Here is a 17,938-nt window from a genome sequence, read left to right on the forward strand (position 1 = left end):
GAGGTAAAATGTTGGATTTTAAGTCTTATGAATAGTGTAGGGCAAAAGCCGGACTAATTTATGAATGGTAGATAAACCTGAACAATGCACTTCACAGTAATTCCACTAGAAAAATGCTAAAAAATATGCAGCCCTTCCAACTTTCTGTCCTCCAGCCCTTCTACTTTTGCTATTTCGTATCACTACCATTCAAAACCTATGCACTGAAAAGAATTTAATAAAAACAAAGCCGAACTTATTCACATCTCTGAAAAGACAGGAGAAAGCTGACTATGAGTGTTGTCATTTCAGCGGTCAGGTGCGAGTAGCAAGACATGAAAGAGTAAAAACAAAGGAAGATATTTGAGTGCAAAATATTTGCACCACATAAACTTACAAAGGCCAGTATGTAATTGCTACCATAAAAATATCAGAGTTGCTCCACAAAGTTGTTTCAGGAATCTTGTAAAACTAGATCAGTTTACCACTATAATTCAAAGATGATAAAATTTGAACTGGAATAGAAAAAACCTAACATGAACAAGAAACATTTAAATTACATTCCATATTCCGGAACAATTTCTTTAATTCAAACAAGAACATTTTAGAACATCTACAGAAAATTTCAGGGTTTTTAACTGACAAATTGCAAAATATTGTGAAATGAAAGTAATCCATGCCTGGAAACCCTGCTTTGTATGTAGAAGTGCTATTTTTCTCCCTCCTCTGAAACTTGGTTATGTGTCGGATGGGTATATTTCACTGAAGTGTTTAACTCCTGTGGTTGTACCTCAAAGAGGAGAAATACGGACAACTGCTGGTAACAGTCGAGTTTCACCTAATGCCACCATCAATTTAACTTTGCATTTCTGAACTACAGCCCAACCCAAAGCCAGCAGCAGCCAGTATACACTGTCATTTCTCTATGCAACGTGGATCAGAAACACCCACCCAAGAAGGGCAAGGATAGTCGACGGGACATTAAGCAGATAATAATTTTTCCCGTTCCCAGTTTTCCACCTGAGATAATAGACTCCTTTCTCTTCTCAAGAAATGTTTTGATAGTGGGAGACACAGATCTACTACTATAGACAAACTGAGATTAACAGTACTGTAAAATACAGAGAGAATAAAATACCATTTACATGAAAAGGTACTGTATACTGAGGGTGATGGTATTTATATTTATACCTTCTTAAAACAGCTACAAGTCAGTTTTTTGAAAGTAGAGATTTTCTTTAGCAAGTAATACTTCCATTACTTTTCTTAGACACCACTAGGTAGAACCATTTGCTCCTTAGTATTACTAGCTGCTCTGAATGTTTTTTCTACTCATTGTACACATTACTGAACGTAGCAAAAATGCTTCTGAGAGTACAAATTACTTAAAATATATAAATAAATAGCTATAAAAGAAAAAAAACCCACAACAAAGTGAACTGATTAGTCTGCCTGGCTCGTTCACTCGTTCAGTTTCAGCATGTGGCTGCACACAACACAGTTCAATCAGTTCTTTATTATTTCATAATGTTAAAGGTTATTACCACAACACACACAAAAAAGGGATAATAGCCAGTTCTTAAATTAGCATTTGCTTAGCTCAAATGCCAGTGCACTAATCTCTTTCTTTAAAACCTAGCACAACTAATATTGTAAATCATGCTTACAGAGTGGCGAGTCTTCTGTCGTCTTCCGAAGAAGAAAGATCCCGCTGGCAGTACAGTAATGAATTAGAAGGGACGCACCGTGTCCCACTGTCACTTCACAGGTTCTTCAAACACAACACACTGACCACCGTGATGTAAAGATGACATTAACTCTCAGGATTTAAAAACTGTTGTCAATCCAGATTACGCTCCCGCCTGGCTAAAATCATAGGAGATTTCTGCTAACACTAAGAAAGTATTCTGGGAATGAAAAGTATTCTGGGAACGAGAACTCCATCTGCAGTTTTATCAGGCTGACTTTTGAGTGAGTGCACTGGTAATTCCCAAGTAGAAATATGGTGATGCCTTAAGCATTTCTCTGTAGTACAAAATAAAAACTGTATATTAATATTAAGCTTTAGGCCACCAACTAATAACCTGAAGTTTGCATGGGACAGAAGATAGTACGTCACTGTTGTTCAGACAACGAATGAATCTGCTGCCGCCGATGAGCATCGCTCCTGTTTGCATACTGGCAAATGGAACGACAAACGTTCTCCATCTTTGATGTTTCCAGGCACGAAAGAAAACTGAGGACCAGAGGAGCAGCAGGGATTTAGAAGTGATTTCAGCCTGCAATCTGATGGGATTACAGCCACTTTCATGTAGGGCTATATAAGAGGGTCTCCACAGAATTTTTTTCTTCTACACATGGTCACGATATGGAAAAGATGAAAAGTGTTCATCTAGAGCAATGTGCAGTGACTTCCAGTGCAGCTCATTCTTGGGACGTGTATCTAACACTTCCCTGCAGGATTCAAAGTTGTAGGGCCTTTACTAGAGCTGATCCTGGATGCGAGTTGAATCCTACACCTCTATTTATGGGCAGCTTCTCCACAGGTCGTAACTATTCTGTGGTGGAGACACAGCCGTAGCAACCAGCGCCTTTCTGATCATGCATGTCCCCTGATAACATGGAGAAACTCCATCGAAAGCTGACAGGAGCAGTTTGTATCTCGAAAAGGACCCTTGACCAATCTGTTCATGTTGTTGATCATCTAGACTACATTAAATGCCATGCAGAAAGCAGAGCATTTGTATCACTTTATTTCGCTGACATCTGGCTCCTACAGATTTCTGGTGCTGAATTCTTCAGAACCAGCTCCATTACCCTGGAGCACACCCTCCTCACCTGGGAGGTTTCAAGGACAGAGAGATCTGCTTGTCTTTTTAACCATCTGGCAGCAAGGAAGGTGCACGGGTTACGCACCTTGCTTTTATCTGAATTCTTTTCCACAGCAAAGATCCTTTTTTTTTTTTAGTCTTTTTTTTTTTTTAACATTAGCATAATGCATACAGATGCTAAGACACTGAGAGCTACTAAACAAACCAAGCAATTGCATCCACAAACAAATTAAACTTAGCATTTATGAGATGTATTTTGCTTACGAGTGAATCTTTCATTGTTTTTATAACTTGAATATCCTCTCCTGCTTGTACAGTCATACAAGATCTAAAAAATTCTCTTCTGCAGGATTAGGCCTTTGCATGTATTTCACTCCCAACACAAAGAACAGACCAACATCAAAGGGCACGCTGTGTTTATGAACACGCTCTCTCTCTGCTCCAGTTGCCAAATTTGTTCCTTTCATGCACTGAGTGTTTGATAATCCTTTAAAATGGTGTTTCTCTGCCTATCTATGTGGACATACGAAAAACCCTACTGTTTTTCATTGACACACTGTCATCCTTTACTACGTTCTGTCTCTTCCCTTCCACAAAGTTACGTTGGCTGTTCGTAACACTGAGGATACTACATGTCTAACCTATCATTCCAACCCATTTTTCCACTGAAGGACTTCTCCCGGAAAGCACATCACTATGATTGCCGGTGTCTGTACAGCTTTGTTTCATGACTATGGAATTCAAACCTGAGAATGCTGCAAAATAGCATGCATAGTCACTTTATCAGTCTCTTCAATAAAAAGAAGTGATTTAATATATAGTTAACAGTTTTCAATTCTATGCACTAGAGCTTTCTGTGCTCGAGACTCAGTCTTATAAATGTATTCCTCTATTTAATAGTATAGTTTGTGTGCATGTGTGCTTGAAGGAAGAAAACAGAAGTGTTACAGGCACACAAGCATGTGAGTTTACACACCGCTGCTGCAATCTCCAGTCACTTTTGACACAGACAAAAAGCATGGTCACACATCTACACAGTCACACATCAGCTATATTTACTGCAAACTGACAAATAACTCTCTGAAGAGTAATCTGGGGTTATCCAATACCCTATTTCACAAAAAATGTTGATCATGAACTGCCATGCAACTTCACAGCAAACCTGAAGGTCGGTACACCTGAGGTATTTCAGACCAAAAAAAAAAAAAAGGAAAAAACCACCCCAATTCCAAGGCTAAGGACTTTGATCTAAGATGTTTTCCCCCCTAGCATCTATATTTTATATGAAAGATAATCTGAACATAGGTCCCTCGGCTGGCTTCAGCTGTAAGCAAAAGGCAAAAGCTGAGAAAGATTCCCCTTGGCGAGCAGATTTTTGCTACTCGAGAGCACTATGCATCAATCCTAAAACATTCTCTCTATTCAGAAATTAATCGGAAGCCAACATACTTCTTGGAGTTGCGGTGCTGTGCGTTTCCAGCAGGATGTACCACTAACCACGCAGACGGCCGTTACCTGGACCAGCCCTAAGGTAACTAAGGGGATTTACGGCACGGCGCTCCACGGAGAGCGCTGCCGTCGCTTACTGCCAGGTGGGAGGCATGGATCACAGTAGCAAACTCATATCCAGATAAAACATCTGTGCTCTCCAGACCAGAGAGGAATTAAAATACAGTTCTTAGTCACTGCTGGTTTTCCTTCAGCAATACTCCCGGACTACAACCAGAAAGGAGCCGTAGGCATGCACCCAGGATTAAAAGTGATTTTTGCCACATCCTCTGGCTAGTTTCCATTTGGTTGGCCTCAGTCTTATCTGGACTGAACTTCAAGAAACCGGTCTCTTCTGTGCCCAAGCCGGCATACTACTGAACTGGTTGGTATCTTAATTTATTGTGTTACAGCAAATAGCGAGTCCGGAGCTCTGGTGGCCACAAGAGCCATATGCCCGTATCATAACTTTCTCCTTTTCCTGTCCTAATTTATACTTCCTCAGTTACAGTACATACATTTACATGGTTAATGTTCAGATTGCTGAGATTACACCATAGTGATGCATGCAATATAAATGCCTAGACAGATGGATGCAATATCACAGATTTCTGAAAGGAGGAGAACTTGCAAAGCCAGAAGCTCACACTTCAAGAAATCTCATTTGCTAGCACAGGGGTCACTGAAAATAGAACTGAATGCTTAAAAAGCAGCGAAATACTCTTAAATAAAGCACTGCTGACAAAGGTATATACTCTTTCCTAGAAATAGGCTCTAGTCTGTTAGGCTGCCAGGAAATGATCTTCTCAAGAAATCCTGATTTTTTCAAATTTATGATTTATAAAAAGTAAGTGCAAATATGTTCTGCAAAGGAAGTCTGTGGCAAAGGCCACTTTGCCAATAGCCTTCCTCTTTAAATAAAAAATGATGCTAAAATGAGACACCTTATTAATTAAACCGGTCTCTGTCCTGCTGCTTCAGTGCTTCACATACAACTCACAGAACAGATTATTTCTAAGTGAGAAGTCACAATACAAGTTTAAATCACTACAGAGTAAACAGTTTGGGCTGATACCAGATGAGAGGTCTCTGAAAGAGAGTGTCTCTCTCCAATTATTAATAATACAGCAATAAGACAACAGGTGCTGTTCTGCCAAGCCCTCTTGATATCTTGATAAAACAAACTTGCGTCTTCAACCCACAGAGAAAAAACCCCAAAACCTACCGGCACAGAGAGACAGGAACAACGACTGCCCCTTTGAAAATACTGCTACTGAGAAAAAGAAAAGTAAAACTGTCACTCCTGACCACCTGCCTCTCCTGAGGAGGGATACAGGTATTGTACGGCAATGCTACTATTTCAGTTTCATTAACTCCGCTTTTCAATTCCTTTCGGGTTAAAACAACACCACCAAAAATTGCTGGCTTACTTATCTTTAAAGGTTACTGGCACAATAATGTCGACAGACATTAAAGGAGCTTGCTTGAAAAGATATAGAGGTCGTAAGGAAGCAAGTGATAATTAGAGCGAAGAACCTAAAGCTGGTGAAATTCAAAAAGTAATGCATATGTTACAGGGAATATACCTTTCCCTGCCTAGCTGTGCTATATCATGTTTCCCACAGTTTGTTTGAAAGTCTCCCTATGCCTTTCATCTCACACATATTTCAGCATTGTTGTTATGCAAGATGGGGAATCATTCATTTTAATGTGATACTAAGCATATTACCACAAAAACAGAGAGAGGCTACCATTTCACTGATTATCTAATTAAAAAGCTCTACAGTACAAATTCTTTGCAGCCCCTCGCTGCACACAAAAGATTTAATGCTGCATCTGAAAAGCCACATGTACATAAAAGCAAAAAATTTGTAAATGCTTCTGATTTTTGCTGTTTCCTTTTCTTCCTCTTGTTACAAAAGCCACAGCTATCACTCTCTTTAACCGCTATTAAAAGCTATTTAACGACAGGTAGATTTGCTGGTTCGTAGCTTCTTTGAACCCCCAACACACTCACTAAAGGAAAGTAACTTTAGCTCGAAAAGAGATCCTCACAGCACTATGGTGAATAATTCATCATTGCATTTTTCTTTTCATCTCATTTTGTGCCAGTAACGTACACAACTGAAAATATTGCAAAATCTAAAAACAACCACAGACAAGGACTTCCAGCAGCAAAATACACATAAAACTAGCAGGCAGGTTTCCCCAGCTTATATAATAACAGCTTTAGCTCAACAGAATCCCCATCACTCACCGAGGACTGAATTCACTTGAACAAAAGCAGAGCCCAGTCACCAAATGCAGCTTCGCAGGACTCTTAATGCGAGATGCTCCTGTCTGCTGTTCAGTTCACACTTGCCTTTATAACTAAGCCAACCAACAACATTCAGCTGCTGAACCTGATGAATTATAAAACGGTAGCTCCCAGACTCTCATATTTTACATCACAGGGGGTGGTCATCCAGCATACACACTGCCTGTGTACATATATTCTGCTATAACTCATCCTGATAAACACATCAGTGCTGGCAGCGGTGACAGTAATTGGTGCTCAGGATGTACAAGCACAAACCAATAGAGCACACTCCCACCTTCTGCTCCGTGCAACATCTCTACCTGTCAATCACTGCACCTTGTTAAGGTGGAATGATCAACTGCGCTTCAGGGGAGAAACAAAACTCGGAGAAGAAACCATCTACCGCTACGAATTCTTCACTTAAACATTTCTTAATACAGTAGTAAATGTAGCTTCAATCTCCTCTAGGTACAGTTTTCATGATTTTTTTTTTTAATTTTTTTTTAAATCTTCATAAAATCTTCCCTTCTTAAAGACACAGTTCTTGTTTAGTGACTAACACACAGTTCGTAACTTCCACTATCGTGAGTGGAAATTATTCAGGCAAATTTCATGGACATTAGCAAGGATAACCTAAAAGCATTACTCCAGGCAGATGACTGTTAAAAGCAATATACTTGTTAGGTGAAATTATGTGTACATTTTAAAAGCCTCTTTAAAAATGCTGGTAGGTTTTAAGAATGTCCTCTAAGTTATAAATATATATTTGTAATGCTGTTCCCTTCTCTAATGCTCTCTTTTTTCCATATGCTTGCACTGGTTTTAAAGTAGATGTATAGATACAAAGTAACAACCAAACAGCTAAAACTTAGACCCATTAATACAACCAATTAACCTAAACATTTTCAAATGGGATTAATTACAGCAATAACAATCACAATTGTTGCACATGCCACAAATTAACACTCACAATTAGCACCTAACAAGGAAAACTGGTTATGGTAATGGACATACACAGCCCGGGATCAGTCACTGGAAAGGGAAGTCTTCTACGATGGAGCAGAAGCTGCTCTTGCAGAGTTGAGCTCCCTGAATTTCGTATGTGTTTTACAAAAACTCAAGGCTATTTGTACGAGCACAGAGCGTGAATGAAAGCTTTATTTGGGATGATTTTCTCCTTCTACATCACTGGTGACAACTATCGGAGGGCTCCATTTGGAGCCTGAACTAGATCCAGTTCCTTTCCTTCCCCATGCCTGTAAAACTCCCCCAGTATTTGGTACCACGAAGAAGGGTCGTGCTTGGGAAGGTGAGCACAGTTGTGTGAGCAGTTGTGCGTCGCCCGGATGCTTTTCCACGAACAACTGGGCTGAGGAATGCAAATGAAGCCTGCGCCGGCAGCCCCAGGCAGAAACCCAACCCTTCTCACCATCTGGACCGACTGATGTGCGTCACGATGTGGGAACAGGGTGTTGCATTTCATGCATAGCAAAAGCAAGTCCTATATATATCCTTTTTCTCCCGTCCTCAGCTGCTTGTTCCCCCCCCCCCCATTCCTCATTTCTCTCTTTGTGTTCAGCACCTTCACTATCTGAGAAAAAATTCACTAGAGGCCAGAGGCAGGAGCGGCGTTTCTGCATGTGCTACTGGCTCTTACTACATTGGCTTGTATGAAGGAAAAGCAGTGTATAGTTGGGTGGCAGAACGTAGGGGACACATACCAGGACTTAATCAGAGTAATGGTTTTCAGGTCTCTGTCTTTCTCGGAGGAAAGGGCAGCCGAGATCAAATAACTGGATTCTCCAGCAATGCTGACTGGGAATAATCCAATACGGGCAGAAAATGTTCCAAATGAGAGACTCTGGTTCATTGAGAAGCAGCAAAAAGATCTATGCCACTGGATTTGGCTTTTTTTTCTCACGGGTTTACACATTTCACTTGCAAGTCATGGAGGTTCTCTAAAATGCCCCAAGCACAACAGTTTGTTGTCTTGTGCACTAATTAGGGTTTTCTGACCTATTTTTCTTAAAAGACAGTTTCAAATCATAGGCGCCAGAATGCCCTAAATGGCATCTATTTTCCTTTTTGTTTTGCCTTAACCATTCAGGTTTGAAGAGGCTTCCCAAGAATCTATGTAAACATGACACTGCCTTATAATAACGTGGTGCAGCGCGATTAAGACACAAGCAATGCTTGGTTGAATCTCCTTGACCAACATAACATTCACCCTAAAATTCAGCTCACATTTACTAAAGCACAGGTTTGTAAAACTGACCAAGATCACAATAATGTAAGACACTGCAATATTTCGTAGCTGTGTGTAGGTGGCATGCATAAACCACAGTCTGTGGTATTACACAAGATCCACAATTCCAAGAAAAACTGCTACCCCATTTCACACGTACTTGCAATTTTTAATTAGTTATCCTGGCTTCCACTTTACCTTTCCACGGGAAATATTTCATAGCAGATACTGCCATAATAGCCAGTAATGTGGTGCTCTGTAAAACTGCTACCTTCTCGGTGAATGGATACTCTCATCGCACAACCCATGTCCTTGGGGCTCTGTTCATATGTTCTGGTGCAGAATGTGAGATTTCACATTCGAACTTATTCACTTCACTGACAGGTGTGTGAAAATCCCATATGGCTGCCAGATTTCTGTATACCTAAGTATATATATAGTATGTATTTTTAAGGCATTTGTAACAAACACATTTGGTATTGACTTTGGGGTTCTTCAAGCTGCAAACTAGAAATGATCTCAAAATGGAAAAAAAAAGACAAAAGTCTTCCCATTTTCTGCAAAAACATGACTTCTTTCTTCTATAGTCACATGGACCATACTGACTACACATCATAGACATCCTATTTGCCATCTAAAGTGAGCGCAGAGATCACTGGGGAAAAATCAGGGCATTCAGCTGGAATAACAAGAGTAGTTACATTTTCTGCTCAAGAAGCAGCTAAGGAAATTTCAAATTAAGAGTAACTACAGGCAGATATGATACTATCAAGATCACGAATTAGCTAGTACGGTTAACTCGCATCCCAGTGAAGCAAAACTAGATCTCCAGGATGTCCACAGTGTGGACTCAGAGTTCCAGGTGAATAAATGTGCACCAACAGAGATCATTTCCAGTCTATGCCAGATGGTATGGGTGATCAGTACACTGGTCAGTAATTCCGGCCATGTGGCCTAAGAAGCCATCATGCAAACTAAAGAAGTGTTTATTCAGTATGTTGCATTAAGCAGTCATGCTCTTCAATTCCTTTAGTGAATTTTTATCAGATTTACACTGGCTAAAGGAAATGCCCTTTCATCTGATAGCCTGTTGATGGCACTGTCAGAGAGTATCTCTAAAGCAACGAGCCCAGCAGGATTTAAAAAAGGACTGAGTATTTATCAGACAATAACATCCAGAAGGACAGTAATAAGAAGAAACCTAAGCTTTCCGATGATCAGGGGATCTAAAAAACCTTTGTTTCTTATGGATGTTTCTCCTTCGATCTCAGACTCAACCCATTGCTCTGCCTCAGTCTGCAACATGTCACTACAGCCCAGCTTCTCCTGGGCCCCTTACAAGACAAAACCCAGAACCTCAAGGGCTGCAGGTCACTAACCAGGTTGTTGCCCACCTTCTTCCCAGCAAAGGCACTAACTTAGCTCTCCCTCCCTAATCCAGCTAAAAATTGCCATGAAATCTGTATGAGTTTAGTTAATTCTGCGACCTACCTTTTTTTCCAACTCCAAATCAGCTGAGCATACTTGTAAAGGTCTTTTATTACATTTGATAAAGATAACCACTGGTTACAGGGAATTTCAACACCCATAGTCTCTTAAGGGTAGTAGGGCTAGATAGGGTCATTGTTGTACCTTATGAGTACAGAACTCTATCAAACTTTTAATTCCAGCCGAGACCACTGAGGATTTATGAATTTCACAAGCTACTCCACTGTCTGTGGTCTGAATCCAATGAGAATTTGTCCTTTTATAAATATATGGTAAAATAGTACCACACATTGAGTCAGACAGAAGATTCCATTGCTGTAACCTACATATGTCATGCATTGCAAAATAAACAGCAGTGACAATGTAAATGAATTTAATTGCTACAGCAAGGCAATGGAGAAATTAATTTCCTTTCAACGTAGCACACTTGCGATTCCATTTGAGAACAGTTTTTAAATAGAGTTTCAGTTTCTAAGATTAATCCTCATAAATACAAATGCATAAAACTGTATATTTAGATTAATTAATAAATTATCTGGCACCAGGATTTGAAGATGCAAAGGACTGTACAAGTGCTATTACTATAATAATATTTTTCTGAATTACAATACTTTTCTTCCTCAAGTGGCATCTTTTTTGCTGCAAGTGTAGAATGAAAGCTCAAGTCCTCTTTTGAATGAGGACTGTGTTTGAAAAAATATAGAAAAAAGAGAATTAAGAAGATATTCAGCTAGGTGTGAATGAAGAGACACCCAAGAGAGCAATTCCAGTTGATCAAGGGCAACGACAAGAACTTACTTTGTTAGTTAGGAAGGCTGAACTCTCTTAATGGTGGCTTCATAGTCTCAAGAATATGAATGATCTTATCCGTAATAAAGAAGAGCTGCTAAAAGGAAGGCAGGCCAGATGGCACTTTCCCTAGAGCCTCTGGAGAGGCTGCCTGGATTTGATTTGAAAAGCCTTTTATAGCACCCCATGAACCTGGAATACTACAGCAGCCCATTTATAAGCCAGTGGGTATCATAGGAGTAGTCTGAGACTTCATACAAATGTTGATTTTCTGTATGGCTTAGATTGGTTCAGCTGGTTAAAAGAACTGAGAAACTTGGAGGATATAGTTCAGCATCCAGAACTGGGTTTTTTTGTTGCCTAGACTTTCCTTTTCCCTTTAAGCCTGTTTCCCACCGTTTTCTTTCTGCTGTTTCCTTTTAAATGAGTTAAATTTGTCTGAAGCTTGATATTCAAATCTAAACAAATCATAAAGGCCTTACTAACTCCAAGAGCTGGAAAAGTAGCTCAGGATCCACTTTCTATTAGGTAAAGGATTAGACCCAGTAGCAAACCAGACAAGCACCTTTCACGCGTCCTTTACACAAAGAGAAGGTCCCACAGTCAACCCCTCGTAAGCCTGGTGCAGGGAGCAAGTGAGTTAACAGCTTTGTACAGCAAAGAATGGTGGAGACGTGAAGATCCTCCTGCCATTCGCAGTTTAACTCTGCGTGCACTCTGTGGTGGGAGGAGTAGGTGGCTGATTTGGGGAAGAAGTACAGCGCAGGAATGATACACTTGACTCCTCTGAGGATGGTGATGAAAATCTGTCAGCTTGGCATAGTCCTTCACGTTACCTACGGCAATTACTGATGCATGGAGAAAGTAACAGCTCTACAGACATCACGGTAAGAGGCACGGTGTGTGCGGTGGAGAGAGCAGATCTGCTTTACTGAAGAAGCCCGTGGCAGTGCTGCAAGGGGTTGTCCATGGAAAGGGACACAAGGCGAGCGCCCGGAACAGTCTTCCTGAGAGAACTCTGAAATTCAGGCCTGCATTTGTGGTAGATTGCAAAAAATAAGAGGCATCGCCTGAAGATGCCTTCCGCACCGATTGTGACAATGAGCTAGCACAGGAATCAGTACGCACACACTTTTAGATTAAGTTTTCCCCTCCCACAGTTTTCTTTCGGGAAAGAAAATTTGAAGCCTGGATGACTAACTACAATGCAGATGGCAGAGCAACGTAGATACCCCCATGCTCCATCCTAGCTCCAAACGAACTAGCTTCGATGACACCATGGGTGAATTTAACCTACTCACACTGAACTCCACGGTTACGTTGTTCCTGGAGCCTGAACATATAAAGCAGTTTGTGACCCAGACAAGCCAAGGAAGGACAGCAGGGGATACTCAAGCTAGGTCTGTGCCAGCCATTCTGGCAATTTTGCTTCGGCAGTTTTTTTGCCATTACTTGCGAATGTGCCAAGAAAGTACCTCCCAGCGAGGAAGGATATATGCAGTTGCAGGAGCATCGGAGTGAAGTATTGCTCTGAAAAGAAAGGGAGAAGTAACTGCTCTGCTGGGATTCGGCAAACCCTCCTTCAGCTCAGCAGGAATCACCTGTAGCCTCGCATGGTTCACAAGACTGCTGAAACTGCAGATTTACTCTCTTGGCTCTAATGTCAGACCAATTAATTCCGCTCTCACCAGAAGCCCTCTTGCTTGGCTACGGGTGATGATACCCCGGTGGACCTGCTTTGAGGGAACTTTCATGCTCAGTGTGTTCCTGAACTGCCCGGGCACTCGGAAGGCGTGAACGGCAACGATGCTCCATCTACAGGGCAGCAGTAACCGGGAGCAGGGAAATGTCTGTCATCCCATCACATTTGTACCTCGCAACTAACTTCCACGCAGTCTGAGCGGAGTTGGGCACTTAAGGACGAGCCACCATTTTGTAAGGATTGTGTCTGATGGGACCCAGGAACCAGGACACTGATTAGATGCTCTGTTCTTGAACTACTTATAGCTCGAGGATTAATTAGGAGTGGGAAAGTGCTCTAAGACCTTTAACTGAAGAACTGAAGAATTAAAGGAGGTGAAATACAAACGCTTATTCTCACTACAGCATCAGCATCTCCGAGTGAAACCCCACCGAAATAACTCACGCTGTGTAGATACAACAAGAACATTTGGTTAATGTTTCTTAAATGATATGATGGAATTTATCAGGAAATAATGAAGAACTGAACAAAGAGACTGTACATGTTACAGCTGAGGATGTGCAGTTCTCGGCACTTAAATTTGTAGCTGTCTACTCCTCTGCTCTGACCAGCTTTCTACTAGATGCCTGAATTGGAAACAAATCATATGGAAAATAAAGGCCAAAGAAAAAAGAAAAGTTAAGAGCAGCAGAGGGGAGGAAGAAGCTGATTGCCTTCTCTCCTTTGCGCTTACAACTCGATGGCTTTTTTAGCACAGCGCCTTGGAAAAGGAAAGTAGGAGTCAATGGGAGTACCTGAGAACCTGGGACATTTGCTGCAGGAGTTTTGTTCCTGCGTGTCCTGGGATAGATGCTGCTTCTGCGACTCAGTTTCTCAGCTCAGCACTGCTTCATGCACGTACTGTGAAGATGATGTACTAAAAATAATGATGTATTTAAATGTTAAAGCTGCAGGCCACCTAAGCACCTTTGAAACAAATAGTTTTGCAAGAGTGGGAGAGTCCAAGCAGTGAACTTCTTTAGGGGTTTTTTTCTGCTTTTAACTACAATTAGGGGGGGAAAAAAAATCCTTTGACCCTCCCAATGTTAATATTGCATAGCAGACAGTAATACATGTCAGCCTGAGCATTATAAGAGGAAATAACAAAAAAGCACTGTCACTGAGCGTGGATACAAATTAAAGGAACTTTTTCAGCTCCAGTTCCCAGAGAACACACTTATTGGCCTTTAAAATGTAATTTGAGGGTGGAATAATCAGAAGTGACATACCTGAATGAGAACAATAAAAACAAAGTGACCCTGAGGTGAACATGTGGAAAGTGGACAATCCATACTACTTTGTGTTGGTACCAAACAAGGACTTTAATAACATCGTAGAAAAATGCAGCAAGATGATGAAAACGGGTTGCTTTTGAAGGAAACACTATGACCCTTACAAAGAAAACACTGTCTCCAGTCCACCAAGAAAGGACAGGGCAGTTAAGAAGATGACTCCTTGTGATGATTGTAGCCAGCTTCATGTCTTAATAGATGGGATGTGTCCTGGCAATGTGTGACCCAGCGGATATCACGGCATTTTGTTAGAAAGTAATAAAAACTACACCCCTGAAATCATCAAAATTCTGGGCATGCAAAAAATTAGTTAGCTTGTACCAGAAAGTTACGAGGGAAAAAAATCCTTTTGCTTTTTAACAGTATATTTAAGTACGTTGTTTCCCAGCAAACATCCCATTGGACTACTGTACTTCAGCTCTTACCCACTGAAGTAACAAGGACTTTTAGGAAGATGAAAAATGCAAATCCTCTGTGTGTGTGTTTACACTACCTATATCCTCATAAAAAGAAGAGACTAGTAAGTATAGCTTTTCTGAGTATGATCAACCAGCAGAGCTGAGCAAATAATTTGCAGTGAATATATGGTTTCTTCTCTGTTGTTTTTTTTAATGAGGTTTTTTTTTGTTTTCACAAATTAATGATTACATGGGAGTTAGTAGATAGCCTCTGCCTATAGTTGACTTATGAACGTTATGTTGTTAGTATTTACAATTTGAATTTTGCATAATCATATACTATTTCTTCATTTCCTGCCTGGTGAGGTGTAAATATTAGCACTACATTTCTTGGGCAAATATTCCTATGAAGTATGTTAATTATAAAAATATTACTAACAATAAGTTCAACCAGACACTGGATGGAAATTAAATGCAAATGATCACAAAAACAGATGAATCATTCAATTACATATGCATGTTTCTTGTAAAGTTTTTGAGGTATGTGTTTGGCTTTTCTCAGAAACCTAAGAAACATAATTTTGAAAGTCAAATCTTAATTCACATTTTACTTCCTGTAATATAATTCCTATACCAATACTATATAGAATGAAGAATGTACTTTTATACCCTCCTTGGTTTGCAGTTAATTGATTTTCAAATTAAGCATCTGGTTTTAAACTACAAACTTGTTGACTTAAAAAGACTCGGAGAAGGTTAGGGAAAATCAATTAAATGTTTGAAATCAATGTATGTAAAATTTAAAGCATGTCAATATTCATGGAGTCACTTCAGGGTCTTTCTTTGAATGAAACTACCAGAAATTAAGGCATCTTTTTTTTTCTGGAAGAATTAAATCCAATTGAGATCTTAATACACACTAATTTAACACTGCTCCCTGCAAATAATTGATTTTCTTTAACTTCCCTTTCACACCTGGTCAACAAAGTTAATGGCTTCTTGTGGGAAAGAAACAACAACTGGCATTAGATTAGATGCTGTAGCCAGAAATTATTTCTGACTTTCCCAACCAAAACAAAATCCTTTTGTTCCCATGTAGTAGTAATAAAAGAGACACAGCCTATGTTCAGGTCATTAAAATTTAGGTGTATATGTTATAAAGAAAAATGAGTGGGACAAACCATTGAAAAACTCAGATTAGTCCTTAATATTGTACTGAGAAAGGAAAATGCCATCATACAGTATATAATCACCAATGACAGCTGAGAAAATAGGATTCTGAAAAGCTAACCTTCCTCTTTGAAGTAATGTTACTATGAGTGTCCCATATTAATTTAAACTAACGTTTTGTTTCATCTATATGAGATATATTATGACTGCTGAAATCTAAAGAATGTTTCATGTTATTTTCTACATTTGAGGACTCTTAATTACATTTGAGAGGCAACCAGCTATGTGAAGGCATGTGCTATATGTATTGAACATTATTAGGACTAGGATCATTTTAGTGTCCACTTGGTAAGTCCAGGTGAAACTTGATGGAAGACTCATGGATCTAATCTTGCCAAAACGTCCTTCATCTCTGCGACTTCATGCTAACACATGAGAGGAGAAAAATGACACAATTATTCTGCTTACAGTTTCTCCAGTTCTCTATTTCCAGGGATCTTTGATTCTAAACGTTAACATGTTAATGGATATTTTGCATTCTGGCACCTTTTTTTTTTTGGTAATTTTTCAGGTGGGTTTTCTATGCAGAGCTAGGAAATGGAGCTAGACAGAGAAAGCTGATTTCCCACAGTTTTGATATTTTGGCAATGTGCTTAAAAATCAAACACGTAGAGCTGAAAAATCCCTGCCAAACACCAGGTGGTATGGACTGTGCACATCCAGCCTGGGGCAGTCCCTGGGCACTGCTCAGTGTGGAGGATGAGGCTGCTCAGCAGCCTGGGATGGAGCTCACCAGGAGAATGGAGCTGCTGGGAACCAGAAACCCACCTGGACCATGCTGGCACTTTGGCAAAATCCTAATGACGTACCAAAATGTACCCTACCAAAACATTTTCCCCTTTAGTCCTAATACGAAGGACAAAAAAGTAGAGCAGGCAGTTTACTGGGAACACAGAAGGTGCTCTATTAGGTGTCTACTAATAAATAGGAAACATTTCTTTACCGAGAGGGTGGTCAAACGCTGGAACAGGCTTCCTAGAGAGGTGGTCCATGCCCCAAGCCTGTCAGTGTTTAAGAGGCATTTGGACGATGACCTTAACAACATGCTTTAACTTTTGGTCAGCCCTGAATTGGTCTGGCAGTTGAGCTAGATGATCCTTGTAGGTCCCTTCCAACTGAAACAGTCTATTCTAAATAGTAATGTCATCAACAAAATAATGATTATTAGAACAATTAGGATTTTCTCTGCAAAGAAAGCTACGCCCTCAATGACTGCCCCAGGAGTTAAATGTCCAGATACACTAATGTATCTGGGCCCAAGCTATTATGTTGTTGATGTTTCCTAAATTGGTGTTTTATGTAATAAGATGTTCATTTCTTTGTTCATTTTTTTTCCCCTCTGCAACACGCAAACAGTGCCTGTTGATAATACCCAGATGCAGCATTGTCAGGGAACAGTTTCTCCCATTACATGACATGTATCCTTTCCAAGAACAATAAATGTTTTGTTAATGGAGTACATGTGACAAATAAGTCCCGTAGCTGATCTTTCATCATTCCTGTTTTGCTCATTTTGTCGTGATTTTATTGGTTTAGCATAAAAATGCTACTGTAAGAGGGAAAACCAAAATAAATATCTTATGGATAACTGCTCAGCCGAGGAGCATTTGGGCCTTCAGAATGGGAAGAGGAAGACTCAGCATGGCTTCTCAGCTATTTTAGTCCAGATACCTATACAAATCCTAACCATCTTGGCAAACAAACCAACCTCAGTTGCATATGTATCAGAAAGGAAGACAATTAACAGGCAACCTCTCAATATATTTTATGCAAGTTTTCTAACCCCTCACTTTATGGTCTTTTTGGCAGCAGCATTAAAAATGAATGCTTTTTACGGAAAACATGGGGGTTATCTGGTTGCTCTGGAGCTCAAAGCAACTCCCTAACCAAGACCATCTATCTTCTGTCCCCAGTAATAACCACCTTTTCAGGGATCTTCAGTTCAGAGCAAGAAATATTGTGTATCTGTCTTTAAAAACATATTTTTAGATGAAAGTCTCATCCTTTTTTTCTAAGAGAACGTTGATTTAAACATTTTCTGGAAAACTTTATTACCAGGCTCTATATGATAAGAAATATGAACCGATAATTCAACAGCGGTTTTGCTAGAGCAGTTTTCTACCATGAGAAGGTTTCTAAATACTTATCTAGCTATCCT

At 40.0% G+C, this 17,938-nt stretch overlaps 1 protein-coding gene across 26 annotated transcripts in view; it reads right to left on the reverse strand.

The window, feature by feature from the left end:
- DLG2 (discs large MAGUK scaffold protein 2) overlaps nucleotides 1-17,938 on the reverse strand; it is a 1,018,327-nt gene that overhangs the window by 120,866 nt on the left and 879,523 nt on the right. Inside the window, exon 1 of one of the 26 annotated variants that reach the window (XM_049823445.1) lies at nucleotides 6,556-6,835. The exons of 24 other annotated variants lie outside the window; for them this stretch is intronic. The gene's annotated coding sequence lies outside the window, so the exon portion shown is untranslated. Of the gene's footprint in view, nucleotides 1-1,646; nucleotides 1,739-6,555; nucleotides 6,836-17,938 lie in introns of those variants that run through there. One more of the 26 variants, XM_049823446.1, reaches the window with a different exon arrangement.

Source organism: Accipiter gentilis, chromosome 19, assembly GCF_929443795.1.
Source record: "Accipiter gentilis chromosome 19, bAccGen1.1, whole genome shotgun sequence".
NCBI classification, from domain to species: Eukaryota; Metazoa; Chordata; class Aves; order Accipitriformes; family Accipitridae; genus Astur; species Astur gentilis.